The sequence below is a fragment of the Lepisma saccharinum genome, chromosome 3 (genome assembly GCF_977018435.1).
Source record: "Lepisma saccharinum chromosome 3, izLepSacc3.1, whole genome shotgun sequence".
Lineage (NCBI taxonomy): Eukaryota > Metazoa > Arthropoda > Insecta > Zygentoma > Lepismatidae > Lepisma > Lepisma saccharinum.
In genome coordinates, this window is record NC_139231.1 from 80,121,268 (window position 1) to 80,138,887 (window position 17,620).

General features: G+C 38.6%; 1 long non-coding RNA gene across 1 annotated transcript in view; it reads right to left on the minus strand.

Annotated features, from left to right (window-relative positions):
- Window positions 1–7,578: 7,578 nt before the first annotated feature.
- LOC145985858 (uncharacterized) overlaps window positions 7,579–17,620 on the minus strand; it is a 123,835-nt gene continuing 113,793 nt past the window's right edge. The window contains exon 3 of the long non-coding RNA XR_014441460.1: window positions 7,579–7,665. This is a non-coding gene — a long non-coding RNA (uncharacterized LOC145985858). The remainder of the gene's footprint in view (window positions 7,666–17,620) is intronic.

The window sequence follows — 17,620 nt, forward strand, 5'->3', positions numbered from 1 at the left end:
CATCGGCCCAGATTAAATCATGGCGTCATACTTGTGAACCAGCCTGCAAATCTGGTGGCGCTGACGCATGAAAATGTCTTCGTTTGCTTTCAAACCTTTTTTACTTCTAAATATCCGTTATGTAGCACGATAAAATAGAATATTCAATTAAAATTTAACTGTGGGAGAATGCTGTCACTTGTCACTGTTCGTTAACCAATAGTAAGGAATGTCAAACCGATTTGGGATGCATACGTACAGTGATTTATCCACAAGAACCCAGCATCCCCTTCCCCTTAAATATCCTCAATACCCCATAAAATGTTCCACAATGACCCAATTAATGGTAGTTTTGGCTCAACTCGGTACTTACACCCCCCTCAGATGGATAAACCCCCGAAGACGTACAGTGTCGATATCTCAAATAGCACTGTACATGCGTTTGGATGTCAAAAATTAAATCAAATATGTCGATTCATCAAAGCATCCACGTTCTACTTATGCTGCTGGAACGTGTAGGAAAGCCTCCATTCACCAAAGCTATTGTTTTGGTAAAGTACGTCAGTCATACGCATACCTTGGTGAGGGTAAGGGGGCAAACGCCCCTCCACCTAAATGTTCAAAATTTACAAATTCAGGATATTCTTTTTAACCTCGTAGAAGCTGAGGTTCATGTTCTCCAGGCCCAAAGTCAGTCCACAAGTTACCCTATTGAAGCGAGTTTTGTAGTGAACATGTGAAATGTGATATCAACATGCGAAAACGTGTAATTTTCATGAAAAGTCTTTCATAAAAAAAACATTGCTATCAGTGACCTTTGCTGAATAAACGTGAAAATGCATACTACAGTAGAGCGTCGATTATCCGAAGTAATTGGGGGACATGGGTGTTCGGAAAACTGGTTTGTTCGGATAATCGAACTGTACATGTTTATTTGCCAAAAAGAAGTACTGTACAGTAAATTTATTCATAAAAACAGGCATCTCTTTAAGTATGTATTACAAAGTAACGTACAAAGGCAACTTTAGTAGGAATATATAGTATGTGGTACAGTTTATTAAACAAAAATATGTACATATTACATACGCATTTTGCATGAACAATACACACAGTACACAAAATTAACGTTTAAAAAAATCCTTTAGTTTGGTCTGTCTAAGCAAGCCTATACGCTTACGAGCAGCTAAGTCACGTACTTTTTTCATTACAGATATCTGAAAGTGAGCGAGTACACAGTTCGGTTAAGCGGTCGTTCGGTTGACCGACGTTCGGATAATCGACGCTCTACTGTACTTCGAAATCTAGCTAACATTTGTTTCAATATGGAGCGTTCCACATTTCAATGCCTTTTGACATTTTCGCTTCACCAGTCTGATGTACACTGGTCAGTTCTCGAAAGGGGCTTATGTAACTAACATTGATTTCTCCACATCTCAACCCCCCTAACAGTCTTCAAAAGTTTTTCAACTGCTCATAAATTTTTACACAAAGACCCAATTTATGATCATTCTGGCCCTAAAATTACTTTTACACCCACCTTTCCCTCACCGACAGAAATTCTTGGATAATTTTTCATGGTGACTAACAGCAGAGAAATTACGAGTTTGATGCCAAGAAGTTTCAAATCCAATATACCTAAGTTCCTATCGATCGAAGCCTGTTTGTCGATTGATTGCAATTCCCTTAAAGGTTATATTAGACGCAAAACGACACAATACACCTGTCAGGTTGAACCGAATTGGAAATCGAAAAAAGTTGGGAGACAACTGTCGCGAGGAAAGAAAAAAGGCACACAACTAGGACGATTATGACACATGGAATAGTCTTGCGACACTGATGTGTTTGTGTGTGTGGAGAGAGAAAGAGAGAGAGAGAAAGAGAGAGAGAGAAAGAGAGAGAGAGAGAGAGAGAGAGAGAGAGAGAGAGAGAGAGCAGGTGGGGGAGATGATGTACCTGTCACCAGGACAACAGGAAACAGACCAGGTGTTCAAATCCCACGTATGAGGTGTCATAATAGAAGTTTCATCAACTTCCCTGTTTCCTTTCCCTTCCCTCTCGAGGTGTGATTATTTCTCAACTTCCTGTGTTTCGTTACCGTCATTTCCCCCCCCCCCCCCCCCCCAAGAAAAGCTATCTGGCACAGAGAAGAAAATAAAAATTGAGTAGTGCATATTATCCGTGACGTAAAGTGTGTAAGATCTTGTTGACGTTGTTGTTATTGATTTAAGTTCCTGTCTTCTTTTGTTTCGTTCAAGACGATCTTACCTTTACACCATTGACGGAACCGTACACGCAAATACAAGTAATATACGTTTCTGCATAAAAGTGGGACCCTCCTCCCCATACGTATCCTTCTTCCCCCTCCACTTTAGGTCAGTATACGGTACACACAAAAATTCATAATAAAGTTAATAAATTATAAACTTTCAGTAGAAAAATCACATAGGAAAAATGATCAAGCAACATCGTCTGTTATTATCCAGTATACATGCTTTGTCATATGTGACGGATATAAATTAATTGTAATCATTTGATTAATTTTATAGGTACACGTACAATATTTTATGTGATTTCTTTATGGGGCTTTAAATGCTATAAAAGAGTTCATTGTTCTTATTGTTCTGCCTTGTCACAATCTAAGTTATAATTCTATGAAATTACCTTCAGCAAGCAGAGTTCTCGAAATTCAAGGAATTCTTTTAGATCAACTCCTCAGAGAGCAAACATTTTGCACAGAACGAAGGGCAGTGCGCGTGGAAGATTTTGGATCCAAAGTACGGATGTATCCGGATATCGCGTAGCCTAAATTTATGCACTTCACAATTAGATAGATAAATGTTTACTACATATTATGTAGTCTGTCATATCCAGACTATTCCGATAATACGTCACTATCAAAACGGATAACGGATATTTTGATATCCTCCATCTGGATTATCCTTTCCTTTCAAAACTGAAATACCCACGCTGGACGTGCAGATTCTCCCTTGATTTTAAAATGAATAAGATTGAAATTTTCCACATTTGTCAACCTAACTTCCCTTGAAGAAATCCGTATATGCCATTTGAATTCTTCGTAGCTTTCAAAACCGATATTTAGAAAAGTCAAAGCTTGTTGATTGTTAGATAGGCTAATCGGGATTGAACAGTTTAAAGTGTCTTCACCAGGAATCGAACTCGGGATTCCTTGATTAAAAGGCTACTGTTTTACCACTGGATCATTGTGGAAGCCCTAAAACTGAGATATCGGATAGTTTGACATCCACATATTTGTCAACCGGATTATCCGTTACCTTCAACACAGATATCAGATAATTCAAATGCTTGACCATCCCGAATCCAAACCCCTTTTGACACAGTCTTCACATAATTCCTATTGTTACTTCCAATCAGATTTTTGGAACCATTTCTCCGACTAAATTATTTCCCAGGAACATCTCCACAGGAGCCATGCCATCGGCATCCTTCAAACGGAGGGACGGGGGTCGCCAACTTCCTCCCGACCAACAAGCCAGCAATATTTGATTAATGAGTCTCAGCTGCCTGCGGACAAGACAAAGACTTCATCAGGAGCGTCCGAGGACAGGCGTGACCCTCCGAGGGGCCATCCTGGGAGGTCCCCCCGACGAACATGATTTCTGACAGCTGCGCCATCAATCGAGGACCGCTACGTATGACGTATTGGGATCTCCTGAAACGTCTGTGCAACAGATCAATTCTCCGTCACTATAATCCCTTACGCCCCGTTCTTACTGCATACTACTCTTCGCCCTGGTACACTAGTAGGAAAATTGATGGGAGAAATAACGCTGCCGTGCAACTACCATGAAATACGACCAAGGCTGTTTTTGAAGCTTTATTTATTTCTTTTTTTATTTATTGCAATTTCCAGTACAGCAGAAGCCATTTTAAACCCGAAAGACACAACAGTAAAACAGTACCCTAGTGTTAAAAAGAACACACGAAACAAGATAAAGTAAAATAAACAAAATATAAAAATAAATATTATAAACGGTTATTGTGTATTTAACCTAATCAATACAATTATAATGCTTCAGTTTTTAAAATATGATTCATGGCGCACACAACTGCAATTGTTAATTGTTATCTTTATGCAAGATAAAATATTCAAACTTAAATTCGGAAGTTTTATTACATATATATACGAGGTTTATTTTTAAATTAGGGGCCGTTTTGCGCTCACGTTGGCAACACTGCGTGCTTGGAGTTTTGCGCATGTGCGGTGCGTTAGTTACCGACATGTCTTGCACGTAAACAGACGCCATTTGCACGTTGTGAAACGCTTGGTGTGGTTGTGGTGGACAATGGAAGTGGTGCAAGTTATTGAAAATCCCACCGAGTGTGAGATACGATCAGTGATGAGGTTTTTGACCGCGAAAAATGTGAAAGCGGCAGACATTTATCGCCAGTTACGTGAGGTGTATGGTGAGAATGTCATTGTTGAAGGCAAGGTGCTTAAGTGGGTACGTCTGTTTAAGGCCGGTCGCACGAATGTTCATGACGAACCACGACCAGGACGCCCCTCAATCATAACGGACTCATTGGTGCATGATGTTGAGAGAATACATAATAAACGACGGGGAATGTTGTCTTCCGGTATCATGTTGCTGCTCGACAACGCACGGCAACACACTGCAGCTGCCACACACTCGCTCATTGACTCATTTGGCTGGGAGAGGATGGACCGCCCTCCGTGCAGTCCGGATCTTACCACCAGCGATTATCACCTATTCCTCCACTTGAAGATTTTCCTCGCTGGGAAGCGATTCAACAGCTCTGATGAAGCCAAACAGACCGTGACGGATTGGCTGTCTGACCTGGCGGTAGATTTCTTGATGAGGGTCTACAAAAGCTCACCTACCGCTACGACAAGTGTCTTAACAACTATGGGAACTATGTTGAGAAGTAGCTGAATGTACCTCCTGTCAAAAAAGTACTGGGAATTTGTAATTTAAAAGGCCCGCGCAAATGATTTTTAAAAATCTTTTTTTCCGTAAGTTGGTAGCTCTGTACTTAATTACTATGCCAAACATGAGCGCGATCTGTCAACCAGTTTGTTTACAGCAGGAGGTTGAATCAGTCCACTTCAGTAGTGCATCACGATTTTTACAATGAACGAAATTATTGAACAAAGAGTTTGCCTTAAATTTTGTGTTGCGAACGGAATTTCGTGTGCTGACATGGGTCTACGAGTTTGACATGCAAACAAGTCAATAGTCATCAGAATGGAGGACAAAAGACGAGCCGAAATGGAAAAAACCACATCAAAGTCGCTCAAAAGTCAAGGTGATGCTCATTGTTTTCTTCGATATTCGTGGTTTGGTGCATCATGAATTCGTTCCAGAGGGACAGACGGTCAATAAAGAATACTATTTGGCCGTATTGAAGCGTTTGCGTGAGAAAATCTGTCAGAAACGGCCAGATTTGTGGAAGGTCAATTCGTGGATTTTACACGACGATAATGCGCCATTGCATAGAGCGACAGTTTTGACCGAATTTAAGGCCAAAAACACAATAAATACCATCGAACAACCACCGTATTCACCAGATCTGGCCCCGTGTGACTTCTTTATGTTTCCAAAACTAAAATTGTAGCTCCGGGGTACCCGTTTTGACTCGATTGAAGCCATAAAGCAAAATTCGTGGAAGGAGCTGAAGGCCATACCGGAAAGCGCCTATAAAAAGTGTTTCCAAGACTGGAAAAAACCCTGGCATATGTGTGTTGCATCAAATGAGGCCTACTTTGAAGGCGACAAAATAAATAGTGATGAATAAATGAAAATTGTGCGTTTTATTTAACAATTCCCGGTACTTTTTTGACAGAATATACATATGAACAGCCACAGAGGTAATTAAATTTCTTCCTTTGCATTTTTAGTTTTATTTCAAAACGGCCCCTAAAATTACCACCGGCAATATCGTGAACAACAATGAATATTGAAAAACTGCTTTCGCAGATATATAAGTATGAGAGGCGCTGATGAAATTAGTGAACACAATACGTTCAACTACGTAAGGAAAGGAAGTACGATTTTCAACACAAAGTTAGTTCTTCTTTTTAATGAAAACCCCATTTTATTTTTAGCTCATATCGAACCCGGAACCCCTTGATTACAATCACACTACTGACTATGTTTCTGTTGAAAGATAATTTTCTGCACATGAAATGATCCTCACAGACAAGAGGTGGAGTTTGAGTGTGGATATCGCAAAAGGATTCATGGTGGTCAATAGGACCATGAAAAAATTCAAGTATAATTCCTGGTTTTCAAGGCGAACTTTCCAAAAATTCAAGGATACAAGTAGATGTTTTTTTCTCTATTCCAACCTTACGTATTACCGACTCTCACCCTCCCTTCCACACACAAAAATATTAACAATGTAAAGGGTTTGTATGATTCCAATGTACCAAAAAATTTACCTAATCAACTTTAAGATATATTATTTTGTAAAAATCTTCCGTTTGTCAGATAGATTGTTCTGCAAAAGACACTAACAAAGTTAACGGATTGAGAAAATTTTGTTCTATTTTCCATGTAGCTTTCTTTTTCTTCCTAAAAAAATAAAATACTTGTAAAATAAAAGCTAAACTGAGAGAAACTTTCCTCAGGGCATGTATAGACATGTATGAATTTAATGGGATTTGGATTAATAAAAATTGCAATTTTCCACGTCTACGAAGAAAAAATGGGACTAGAGAAAACATCCGGTTCTACCTTTTTCATGTCTTGCCAAAATTCATGAATAATTTCCAGAGCAAATAATTCACGCATAATTCCCGGAATTCAAGGAATTCCAAGGGAGTAGGCACCCTGATATTGTGCAGTAAATTATACATACGTAATTGATTTTTCATACCAACAAGTAACTTTCTCTAACAGCACAAGTGTTGTATTATATAATTTGTAGATAATTTTGAAAATGATATAAAGAAATGAAAATTTGTTTAGGAAATTAATATTTGGTTATTACGGTTCTTGTGAAATATTGTTTTTAACGATTGTATCTAATCAGTATTTTTCAGGAATTTTGTACCAAATTAAGTCTTTTTTCAACCTATTTCAGGATTTTTCGAGCCTAATTTAAGGTTTACCGAGCCTAATTTAAGGTTTTTAGAACCTATTTTAGGATTTTTAGAGCCTATTTTAGGAACCTAGAAGCACATTTTTTAGAACCTAGAAATCCGAGGTCTATTAATAGCCAACATTACGCTTGAATTAGTGGTACGACATAATGTACCAGTATCGTACTTGTATAATATAATAGGTAAGGTAGGTGATCTGTGCTTCTCTGTGCTCACCGCATCGTGCTATAAAGGCGCGTAGGGACATATGGAGAAACAGCCCCACACATTCACGATCTCGGTCATTTTGGAGGTAATGTGACCAGCACCATGCTCCAGCTGCCTTTATCCTCGTACCCTTAGCTCCCTCTCTTTCGACGCCTATTCTCTCAATATACGTACTTAGAACGAGCGTGTATGTTGGTTACGGATATTACAGGCGTATTTTACTCCTTGTATTTCACCCTCTATTATTACCACAGAAATTATTGGCTTTAAAAACATCACAGCACGTACCTGAGATATTGTAATGGACGATTCTGTCTTCTTTCGACAATGCCGGAAATCTTTCTATAGTTGCTCCTCTGCAAATGCCCAGTCATCTGTAACAACAAAGCAAGTAATGTGACCCATTGTTACTTTTATTGCACTTGTTCTCCGTGCTATGCGAATAAAATAATCCAAAGGAAAAAAATGATGATTTTTCACATTTGTTTCCTCGCTACATACAGATATGTGTAGATAATTTATTAAGGGGCAAATTTCGTCAAATGTAAATATGGCAAAGGTGCCAACTTCGTATAAATATTTGGGGAGGGGGCACATGTATCTTGATGAATTTGTGAAAGCGGGAGGCAGAAAATGCCTTGCCTCCTTAAAGTCGGCGCCTATGAAATATGGACTCTGAAATATATATAGGTACGTTTATTCAATGCCATATTTGTAATGCTTTTCTACACTGTTAGAACTTGACATAAAACTATCAATATTCTACTACGTTTAACAGTTTAATTTATAAAAACGGGGCTCAGTCTTTTTAATTTAAATTGAAATACCTTACATAACGATAGATAATGACTATAAAGTGCAGATGGAGGAAACCATAAATATATTTTAAAAACAAAATCATTAAAATTACATTAATTAGGTTAACTATGAAATTACCATTAATATTACATTAATAATGGTCATGTTCATTTTTACGGTAGTTTTAATGTAATTTTTCCCGTCAACTTTTTAGTGTGGACTGCATGCTTTAGCTAATTTTATCACATGTAACGCTTTCAAAATCACAAATAAACATCGCAGTGTGGCTATTTGAGTAAGTAATATAGTTTGTGCTGTGCGCTTGGTTGAATTATTATTATTATTTACATTTTTTCGACGAAATTTTGAGAAATTGGGCAGATTGTTTTTCGAATACTTTGTTGATGGGCAAGTAGTTATTATAATTTACTTTCTATAACGCTGCAATCAATAATTATAAGTAATACAAAACATTACCTTGTGTTATTTCTGTAATTTTTCTAAAAAACTACAACTTTTTTTTAAAGGTTTGATCAGATATCTATGCCTGTTTATGGTAAGAAGAAAATTTTGCAAAGATAGATTTATCATTTTCCCCGAGAGATTACCTACAGGAAATCTTGTCCTTGAACAGAAATTAAATTTTGTGTGAACAAAGAAATACCGTACTTCGTGATGTTACAAACAAATTTCTCGGCAAGAATATGCATCGGGGACATTGCACCTCTGCCTCCCCCTTTTAATATTCACCCTCAGTAAACAATTACAGAGAAACATTTTAGAGAAAGAAAATGTTGGTCAGCTCCCATTCTCAAAAAACATCAATTCGTTTAGTAAATTCGGTGCTGCTGATATATCCTTTATTCAATCAAAATTTCCACAAAAATAAATCTGTCTTTCTAAAAAAAGAGTTATAAAGACAAGAACTAGAATGATAAAATAATCAAATGCAAGTATGAAAGCGGTTGCGCTCCGTTTTTGGATATTACCAGGCAGATTGTTAAATTTTAACGATAATATTGCAAGTTATACGGTAACTTCTAACAGTGTAGAAGCAGTGTACCGGTTGTAAACTCGACGAAATACGAGAAAAAAAATATAATTTATATCTGATACAAGCACGCCATTTCGCTCAATGAAATGTCATTTTATGAAGTGTCTCGATATTCCTGTCCTACATTTCAAACACAGACTGTGTTATTCAGGTTAGTAGGAATCGTACGTGTGCATTTTTCCTATTTCAACAATAGCTTTAAAAGCTTTTCTCAACAATGCATGAAATCCAATGGACGGATAGTCAGACCGTGAATTAAGAATATTATCTCCAGATAAATCGATAAGGAAGCCCAACAGATACGTGATAATACTCGCGATTATGTCTACCTACGTCGAGATAATTGAAATCAGTGGATTTCGTTCCAAAAAGCGCAATTCCATTCGTTTCCGGTCGGTCTTGATTCAAGATCTCTTCATGCGATTGTTTTTTCGGTATTTTATGATTCATTGATCGATTGATTTGGATTATTTTACTTCTCTTTTCTGCTATTTTTGGCTAATCTACAAGATGAGGACGAGTGATGATATGATAAAGTTGATGAAGTGACACAAAGAACACCCATGCCCAGTATTCGAACCCGGGACCGCTGGCGTCGTAGCGCGCCGTGCTAACCACGCCACGGAGGCCCGTGCATTCGATGAGCACAAGTAAATGAGATCACATAGTTTTCTGAAGTATAGAAGTATTATAATTAGAGGCACATATTTTTGGTAAATAATAAAACAAATTTCTGTCCAAAAAGAGAGTCAATTTCGGGTTCAAAAACGGTAAATAAAATACAATTTCGCTGTTATAGCGGTGAAAAAGCGCTATATAAAATGACATTTTGGTTTAAAAAAATGTGTATATAATCCTAAATTTGATTTAAAAACTGCACTTATTACACAAAATAAACACATCCCCTCAAATAGCACATTTATGTCGTTACCAGAATATTAAGTTTATTCCTGTATAAATGGGTTAATTTCTGCATCTCAATTTTCACAGCAGAATTAATCAATTTTCCCGTGAATTGCATAACTCACAGGATAATTCTGACTTCAAAAAATGTCGCGTCGGCAAATAAACTCTAAATTTTGTGTTTAAGAGTCTATTTCACATTTTGCAGTTCATTTCGCATTATTTCGTGACAAAGTAGGGTAGGAAAATGCACCGCACATCTTTCAGAAACATGAAAAATTAACATTACAATGTGTTATTTCACATTTCGTGTTTTCGTCAAATACGAAATATGCATGCCTCTGATTATAATATAACAGTATTCCCCCTCATTCCCTTTCAAATACTACACCGTGTGTCTCTCTATGTGTGTTTGTGTGTACGTGTGTATGGCCTCCTAGGGACAACGCAAAAACAGCGAAAACCTTTTTTAGCCCAAACCTATAGTTTCTGATCTCGTATAAAAAAATTCTGCGATATTAGTTTGAATGACATTGTAGCCTATTCTTGTCAACGTAGAGAATAAAAAAATATCGATTAATATTAGAGAATGATGTCTTCCGATTAACGACTATTTAGTTGATACTTTGTATGAAAGAAATCCGTCACTCTGCTCATGTTTCCATTGCAGCTCTAGCGAGGTGCTAATATACATTTGAAAAGATATGTAATTCTACAGATTAGTTGTTAGCAATAGCTCATGCGTCCAAAAAATATCGCTCGTCCCGTTTTCATGGATTTCTTGCCATTGGGCATTACAAAAATTCCAGATATACAATAGACCAGTGGTTTCCAAACTGTGGTACGCGTACCCACAAGGATACGTGAACTAGTTGAAGGGGGCACGCAATCAACTCGGAGAGTGGTTTTTCATCCGGCGTACCTAAATAAAAACAAGTACAGAAATATACTAAATTTGGAGCCGAATCTAGGCTTGGGAGTTTCAAGTGCACAACTAGACATCCAGAAACTGTCAGGCTATGCAGGCACATTCTTCTCACTAAAAACTCTGAGGATTTACAATAAAAACTCCAAAATTGTGCTTGACAGTTTGTTTAGAAACTCATTTCTGTTCTTTACTTTTTTCAATAACTCTGGGAAAATATATGAAAATTAAACTTTTTTATGTACTTCTTAGCATACATGTGTTTCACATTTTTACTTTGGAACTAACCATAAAGACTGTCAACGTAGGAACACCCCAAAAAATAATAAACGTAGGATCCTAATGTTTATTTGTTTACCACCTTTCCACATAAAGCCCGAAAGCCACTTTGCTCTATTGCCTCACGCTACACGCCTCCAACATATCAAAAACGTTCCACCAATCAGGCAGCCAAGAAATTCCCCAAAAACCCGCTATTCGGAGAAGATCTATGGTGGGGCCCTACATTAGACGTTTAGTTACACAATGAGAAAAACAAATTGAGAACCGTTGCAATAGACATAAGTGCATGTTTGAATAATAACTCACCAATGACACAGCCTCCAGTCTTAAAGATCCTGACCCTCCGGGATGTGGATCCCATAGCTTCGCCAAGTTGAAAAAAATGCAGGTTATATGGAACAAAAAAGTCATGCAACAGCTAAACGTTTCAAGAACATGTTGATAAAAACTGGCTCTAAGCGTATGTGCGTTGACAGGGGGCGGGGGTGAGCAGAAAACGAAATCAACACGCTCTCATACCACGCAGATGGACAAAATACTAACGCTAATGCGCCTGGCTGCGGGTTGCTGGAAGTAACCTTTGCGAGAATTTGCATCGTAATTGACTTGGGAGATGAAATCAAGCGATGCGATCAGATGCGAAAGGAAACAAAAGTTACATCCCCTCCCTTCCAGCGACCAAAAACCTGCCATCAGAAACAAAACGCTTAGGTAGCCCGCATTCCACCTGCCCAGAAACGACTCGGGTCAAAGGTCACAGACGCCGCATTGTTTCCAGCGGGGGCCCGGTGTTAGTTGAGGATTTCGCCACCGGGTGGCACCACCTGCCCGTCCATGTAACCGGACACGAGGTGGTGGTTTCGCCATTGATATGAAAATGTGAAACCGTGGCGTACCTTTCTGCTCCCCTCCTCCCTTGCAGAACCCCCGCTGGATGCACCTGCTGCCTGCAACCTGGAGGGGAGGCGTGTCTGGCGGTGTACATAAGAACAGTTCCATTATATCGGGAATATGACCTTTATCATTTTTGGTCTCTCCCTGATATTAACCATAAACCATGGAGAAATCGTAGGTTGATGGGTTGGTACCGAGACTGGTAGAAGGTGGTGGGTATTTGAGAATTAAACAACAATTTTTCATAGTTCATTACTATTTCATTACTTTTTATTTCCTACACATAATAAAAAATAACTATATGGTCACCAAAGTGGACAACACGGTAGACACCACAACTGGTTTACCACAAGATCTATATCCAGTGGCGGCGATTAGGGTGGCAAAAGCCCCCTACTTTTTCCCACCCTTGCACCCGTAATATGCTAAACCTTATCTACCGAGGGAAATTAAACCGTCATCCCCCCACAGTTTTGCACCTTGTCCCCTCTCCCCAGTTTTAGAACCCAATCGTCGCCACTGCCTATACGACACCTCCAAATATTAACATTTTCTTGTCAGATCACAGTGTACGACAGGCATGTCAAACACGCGGCCCGCGGGCCGCATGCGGCCCTCGATATATTTTTGTGCGGCCCCTTTGCTATTACCTGTTCTTAAGTAGTAGAGCCTTCAGATGTAGTAGTTGCTAAAATATCTGTGTTATTATATAACACGATGTGAAATTTCACACGTTTTCCTCTTGGACAGGATATACGCGTCGGTAGGTGAAAAAGGGTGGTCGTGTTGCATTATTGGGGTGGAATTGGAATTGGAATTTAAAATTTTGGGTGCATCAGCACTAAGGCTATTTTGCACTCGTCACATTTTACGGGGTCCAGCCCCTTATCGTTACACATAACAACTCTAACGTTGCATAACTAAAATCATAAAATATTAAAATCTTCTGACTTTCGTTAAAAGCTGAGATTGTAAAGGAGCACTCAGCATAAATAAGGACAAAACACAGGACAACACAAACAAAATGATACTGGCCCTGAAGCCAGTCGCCAGAGCCTTGTTAGTCTGCAGTCCACGGTGTACTACGTGGAAGTGAGGTTGACTATTGGGTGCACTACGGGGAAGGAGCACCCCTTATTGGGGTGGTTGACGAATGTAGTGTAGTCGGAGTTGATAGCTAAACACTCAAAACGTTTTGCCGAAGGCGAATTTATTAAACGGTGCTTGGTAAAAGCTGCTGAAATAGTTAATTCCGCAAGTGTAAAAGCTTTTCAAGGCATTTCACTATCCCGCAACACGGTTGCTGAAAGAGTAACCGAACTGGCCTGTGATTTGAGTGATCAAATTAAAACAAACGTGTCAAATTTCATTGCTTATTCCATCGCTTGTGATGAGAGTACAGACATCGGTGGTATAGCTCACTTAGCTGTGTTTCTTCGTGCTTGTGATGAGAGATCAACATTTTCGAGGAGCTATTGGACATTGTATTGTTGCATGACACTTCTACCGGTGAGGATATATTTATTGCTGTTCGTGAACTTTTGGGGAAGTATCATTTACCTCTGTCAAAGTTATCCTGTGTAGCTACGGATGGTGCCCCTTCAATGACGGGAATAAACGATGGTTTTGTGACAAAACTGCAAAACGAATTTCGTGAAACCTGCGATAAACACATGTTCCATCATGTGCATTGCATCATTCACCAAGAGGTCTTGTGTTCAAAAGTAATCAACATGGAAAGTGTAATGAAGCCTGTGAAAAAAGCTATCAACTTCATAAGATCCAGTGGCTTAACCAGCGACAATTTTCTGATTTCTTAGCAGATTTAGAAAGCGAATATTCTGGAGTGCCCTACTACACAGAAGTGCGCTGGCTATCGTATTCTATGGTTCTTGAAAGATTCTGGAACTTGAAAGATGAAATATGCAAATTTTTGGAACAAGACGCCAGCATTTTTTCGCAACCAACGTTGTTACAAGATCTTTCCTTTCTTGTTGATATAACGAAACACTTGTCAGATTTAAATTTAAAACTGCAAGGAAAAGATCAATTAATCACCAACATGAATGATCAAGTCAAAACATTCGAGCGTAAGTTATTGCTTTGGGAAAAACAGTTAATAAACTAAGACTTGACGCACTTTCCAACTTGTTCTAAATACAGATCAAGTTCAAAAGACCCTGTTTTGTACAAATAGTACGCCGAAAACATTCAGCTTTTGATTACTGAATTCGGGAAAAGGTTCCACGATGTTCGTTCTTTCGAAGACGAGATCTCCTTGTTTTCAGCCCTATTAACGACTGACGTAGAAAAAGTGGCAGCACATTTGCAGATGGAAGTAATTGAAATTCAGTGAGACTCAACTTTGAAACAAAAGTACAGCGAAGTGGGTAACCCTGACTTTTACAAGTACTGACTTTTACGTGCCTGCACGTTTTCCAGAAACCCGCAAATTTGCGTGTGGAATAATTTCCATGTTCGGTAGCACTTACCAGTGTGAAAAACTTTTCTCACTCGTGAAAGGAAACAAGTCACCAACGAGATCCAGATTATCAGACGTTCATCTTAGCTGTGTTCCGAAAGTAGCTGCTTTAAATAAGATGTCTCCTGATATTGATAAGTTGGTGGCAGAGAAAAGATGCCAGCTGTCAGGCAAGAAGCAATGATCAAGTTTCAATGAATGTTCAATATACTTTATTAAACGTTATGTTACTCATTCTTTAAAGTAAAGTATTAAAGATAATTTAATTTTTTCCTTGCGGCCCGCCCTATCTAACACTACTGACTATTTGGCCCAGTTCAGATTTTGAGTTTGACATGCCTGGTGTACGACAATCATAAGAATGCATGTGTAACATATTAATCTTTTCTGTGCCATCTTGTATTGTTTTGTTTTGTTGTTCCTGCTGTTATAGTTTCAGTATAGGGGTCTCCTCGATGGCGCAGTGGTAGCATCGCCGCCTTGTAATCAAGGGGTTCCGTGTTCGATACCTGGTAGAGGCACATAGTGGTTCGGATCCCACTTTAAACTGTAGGTCCAGTCCCGATTAGCCTTACTGTGCATAAAGTGGACTTAAAACACCAAATCAATCAATCAGATTCAGTACAGTAGAATGGCTATTCAGTACTGCATCTGAACCTTTAAGCAAATAAATAATAATAAAATTTCAGGTAAAATCAGCAATGTGTTTTTCTCTTTATACTTCAATCTAGTATTTGGCTTCGGTCTCCTCCCCCCACCCTACCCCGAGAAACCAGAAGAAAGGTGCGATTATGTCTGGGGAATTCTTTCGTTTGACTGATGGCCAGCTTATTTGATTTCATGTTCGAATCCTGGACAAGTCACGGACAGGTGTTTATCCTATCAACTAATTTCATCAGTTCGTCCTCATCGGCGGTATTGGCCACAACAGACAGAAAAGCGATGAAAATGACCGATGGAAATAGTGTTGAAGTTTTGTTACAGTGAATATTGAAAAAAAAGAAAAAAGTATCTGGTAAAACTCTTAGTAGGTGACGAAAATTCCGGATTGTAGAAGAATTTCAACACTCAGCAGAGAACCACACAACACACGCAATATGAAAACGAGACGGAGAATATGACCTAATATATAGAAGCGAGACAGACCGAGACGACATGCTCAGATCGATACGAGAGCTACAGAAAGAGTTATAATCAGAAGTCTGGGTTAGGTACTTTACGAATTCTTTCAAAAACCTGTACATTCAAAAATATTAATTTTGTTTTGATAGATTAATTGAGTTGGTGCTTTAAGTCCACTTTATGCACAGCAAGGCTAATTGGAACTGCACTTACAGTTTAAAGTGGGATCCAAACCAGTTTGTGGCTCCACCGGGTATCGAATCCGGGACCCCTTGATTACAAGGCGACGACGCTACCACTGCGCTATCGGGGAGCCTTTGTTTTGATAGAAATGTGTACATGTGATGTAAAGAGAACACAAGTGAAGGAGAAAATATTGTTCCTTTGAAGACTAGGAGCATAACAAGGTAAAATTGCAACTAATTTTTCGGCATGAAAGCTAGTGCTAAAATTCCTGAATGAGCAACTACAATTGAGTTTTTTTTTTTAAATGAGTGACTAAAAAGTAAATCAGTAAATTATTATCAACTGTGTTAACGTAAAAAGAGTGATTTTTCCATACAGGTAAGTCTAAGTTATTTTTCAAATTGAGTATTTTGTATTATTCTCTACAGCCCCCTCCGAAATTTTGAGAAAATTAACACTTTCAAATAAAACCAACTCGGAGTAAAACCAGAGTGGCAAATGCAAAGCCTCCTTAAAATACCACCGTTGCCAGTTTGATAGAGCAAAAATTCTAAAAATATGAAATATCGTATTGTGTTTGCAACTCCACCCTCCTAGAAGGGAACCCCACCGTTACATTTCCAGCCCCTCCCGAAAATAAATCCTGCGTACGCCAGTGTGGTAAAGCCTCAGCTACTGAATCGGCTTCAAAATGAGTAACTGTATTGGCTTACATTTTTCAAAATGAGTAACCGCAACAGAGTCATTATTCAAAAAGAATATCTGTAGAACTCAGTTATTTTATTCAGAATCAGGTATTTTCGAACTAACTGCAACTAAGTAAAATTTCAAAATGGGTAACTACATATAACAGTTGGTATTTTTGAAATTAATATCTGCAGCGTAATTGTTCTCAGTAGAATTTCATTGTAACTGTTATTATTCAAAATGAGTAAGTGGAACTGAGTCCTCCCAGAAGTGTTAATAAAACCACATTGGCAATGAAAAGCAAGTTCCTCGTGGATCCACATCCACTCTCAGTGTATAGAAGCCTTGGCATGTGATGGCAAATACTCGAAGACAAAGAACTGCCAACGGTGCAAAAGGAAAGAAGCTTTCTTCGTGTTTAATCGCTTGTCGCCAGGGTCATTACAGCCCAGCGGGGCCTCATTGTGACGTCAGAGAATTCATTTCTCAAGTTGTTTCCCCTCGAAGAATAATGACCCATCACGAAGCTTTTCTGGGATAAAAGAAAAAGGAAGATTGGATTGTCTAGAAAGCCATTTAGTAATGATCATATGGTAGCATCAAAAAGTTCGACAAATTCATGGATGTTGCAGTCACAACATTATGTAATTTTGGGAGGGAGGGGAGGGGGGGACAAGATTGACAAATTATAAAGATTACACAAACACAAGGTGATTCAAAAGTGTGGAACCACGCATATAATTTCTACAGATATTACAGGGAACCATGTCTAGGGAACCGAGTACTGCATGTTATATAACCCGCCCGCCACTTTGGATTCTACGTAAAATTTTCAAATGAGAATTGGACAACTGATGTATTAAAGTTATGTGGAATTTTCTGAAAAATCGAATGGCGAAATCTATTTTAAGACCTCCAGAATCGTTTTCAAGTTATTTCATGTGATCATGGTGTGTTACTTTTTTTTCAATTTGGTGATTATCACCCTAAAAATGA